This window comes from Onychomys torridus, chromosome 19 (genome assembly GCF_903995425.1).
Source record: "Onychomys torridus chromosome 19, mOncTor1.1, whole genome shotgun sequence".
Taxonomy (NCBI): Eukaryota; Metazoa; Chordata; class Mammalia; order Rodentia; family Cricetidae; genus Onychomys; species Onychomys torridus.
The window spans coordinates 17,240,769-17,241,298 of record NC_050461.1 but is presented as its reverse complement, the minus strand read 5'-3'; positions in this window follow the sequence as shown (position 1 = coordinate 17,241,298).

Genomic DNA, 530 nt, shown 5'->3' with positions numbered 1-530 from the left:
ATGAAAACTGCTAACACATGCCCTGGGTTTTCCTTCAAACCATCCCACATTCATTTTCCAAGTCAAACCGCTGTGCAACAAGGCATCTACACTTTTGTTAAATGCCTTTCCTATTAACAAGAGTTAAAATGTAACCTTTGGTGAGTCCCGGATTGAGACGAAAACTAGGCGTACATAGCTGTCTTACAATTAGCTCTTAAATTAGAAAGGGAACACTGTTGCATAAGACATCACAGTTCTTACCTTTCTTAAAGTACTTCTTAAAAAGCTACATACTTATTTCAACATTCCTATGTTGGGTGAAAATTCAGCTTTTAGTTACTATGTAACTTGACAATCCCAGCAAGACAAAGCTGAACCTTACTCTAGTATTAATTAAAAAGCAAACGTAAGACTGCAAATATTTAACCTAGTAAAGATGAGAATGTGTTCAAGAGCATATTGTCTAAAAGCAGGATTGCTGTACTTCTCATTACACTTTGGAATCCCTAACTGTATAGACTAAATATAACATTCACATACTACTACAG